Source organism: Sinocyclocheilus rhinocerous, unplaced genomic scaffold (genome assembly GCF_001515625.1).
Source record: "Sinocyclocheilus rhinocerous isolate Xijiao unplaced genomic scaffold, SAMN03320098_v1.1 scaffold2934, whole genome shotgun sequence".
NCBI classification, from domain to species: Eukaryota; Metazoa; Chordata; class Actinopteri; order Cypriniformes; family Cyprinidae; genus Sinocyclocheilus; species Sinocyclocheilus rhinocerous.
Window position 1 is genome coordinate 1 of NW_015631073.1, and position 2202 is coordinate 2202.

Consider the following 2202-nt stretch of genomic DNA (forward strand, 5'->3'; position numbering starts at 1 on the left):
TGTGTTTCTTTGTCATGCAGCCAGAGGGCAGCATCCTAAAAGACAGATTTAAGAGTTTACAGAAGAGAAACATTATTGAGGCCAGAGAAAGAGCCAAGTAAGTTCAGTGTTTTACTGCTTTATTTGTATAAAATCAATGAAGATGTTAAAGTGGTGTTAGCTGCAATGATTTCGGTTTAATTTCCTTTTTTTTTTGTATTCATTTATCTGTTCTTCTTTCAGGTTTAAGAGGAAGTACAAGCTGACGTACTCCGAGAGGAGGGCCTTCAGGGAGATACAGTGACCGCACAGTTATGTGTTTCCTTTCAGTCCTCCAACAAATGATGGTGTGCTATTTGTTGCAATAAAAAAAAGTTATATTCCAACAACCCCTTGTCTCGACGGTGTCCTGTTGTTGCCATGGAGATAAAAATGGTATAAAGTACACTTAAAAAAAATAATTTAATTTTTTTTGAAATCTTAACATTGTTGTAACAGAATTTAAAATGCTGAATAAAAATGTATTTGTGTGATAAGTCTACACCATTCTCTGAGTATGAGGAGGTGGTGGATTGTTTCAGTCCCATTATCTTAAGCTTTAATTAAGGCCCCTGCCGGGGAAATGAGGGCTTTTCCCCCTTGCTTCTCCCCTGGTATGTGCAGCCAAAGCTGATTATCTCGCAATCATGGGTGGGAATGTAATCTTACCTAAAGAGACGTCTTCCCTGGTCATCATCTCCTCTCTGATCCTTGCTGTCCGCCGGAGCGTCTCTCCAGTAATCCCGTTCTGTTGCACATGCCAGATTCACCTCAGCGAGTTCCTGTTAAGCTTTTTATATCTGTGAAGGATGTTTATGACAGACACAGTAATTGAATTTATAGAGGTGTTTTGTCATTATTATCTCTTCTTAAATAATTTAAGCAGTGCCAGTCCTACACTTCTGAGGGCCCTAAGCAAAAGTTTGTCAGGGGGCCCCTGTCAATGCATTCATAAGAACCCCAAAATGACCCCCAACCATGAAAACTGGCTTGCTTATTTGAGAACACTTAATATTTGGCAATGGTTGCCCAGACACTATTGAAAGAGAACTGGACTGAGCTGGATGATGGCATTACTGAATCAACAATGAACTGACTTTAACTGAAAAATCGACTGTTTACTATTGTCCTCTTTTTAGAGCTGCTTTAAAGCAGAATTTAATTTTGTTTGCATTGAAACATTATTGTCCTCTTTAACTCTGTAAAGCTGCTTTGACATAATCTGAATTGTATAAAGAGCTATATAAGGTGACTTGACTTAACCTGTTCTTTCAGAGAAGTTGAAACCGTAATCCTATTTCCTTAGCAATCTTCAAGAAACGGCTAAAAACACATCTCTTCCATCTTCATTTGACCCTCTAAGAAAGAATAAAAACACTTCACCCTCTAACACTTTCGCTCTCTATTCTTTTGACTTTTTTTATTTGTATTTAAAATAAAAAGACCCTCTAACACGTTCCCTGTTTTTTGTTCTCTATCCTATCTACTTGTTTTTCTTTCTTTTTTTTATAAAAAACAAAACTTTGCTACGTGTCCTGCGCTAGGCTAACCGAGACTTGTCACAGCACTTGACTATTATTGCCCTTTTGTTGATTTTGATTGCTTCTATTGTCCTCATTTGTAAGTTGCTTTGGATAAAAGCGTTTGCTAAATGACTAAATGTAAATGAAACAGTTATACAATTAAAAAGAAGACAATTACAAATAATTGAATAATCAAATGTAAAAAATAAAACACTATGCACTGCCATTAATTCATCTTCACCATATGAATTATATAAACAGTACAATGATTGCTATTAAAATTAATAGTTATTCAGAAGAGCAGAGAACAATTCTCGTTTTCTTTTGTTGTTTAAATGACAGAGACAGCAGGAGGTTTATTAGGCTGCTTTCACTGTAAGACCGAATGCACAGATCTAATATACTGACAAGCATTTGATTACTTTCCCAAATGTATGTTTACTAAAGACATAACCGACCACATTCAAGTGAAAACTCGCCAAGACGAACATGTTGGTATATTTTTGTGTGTATTTATCCATTTAAGCACACGCCTGAAGCCCAAAGTAGCCTATACTTGTCCGTGTGTCACTCTGCCTCAGATCCCACAGAGAAAGCCGCCTGGGGAACAGTGTCTCTTTCGAAGCTCAATCCACTTTTAACTCTTTTTTTTTTTTTTTTT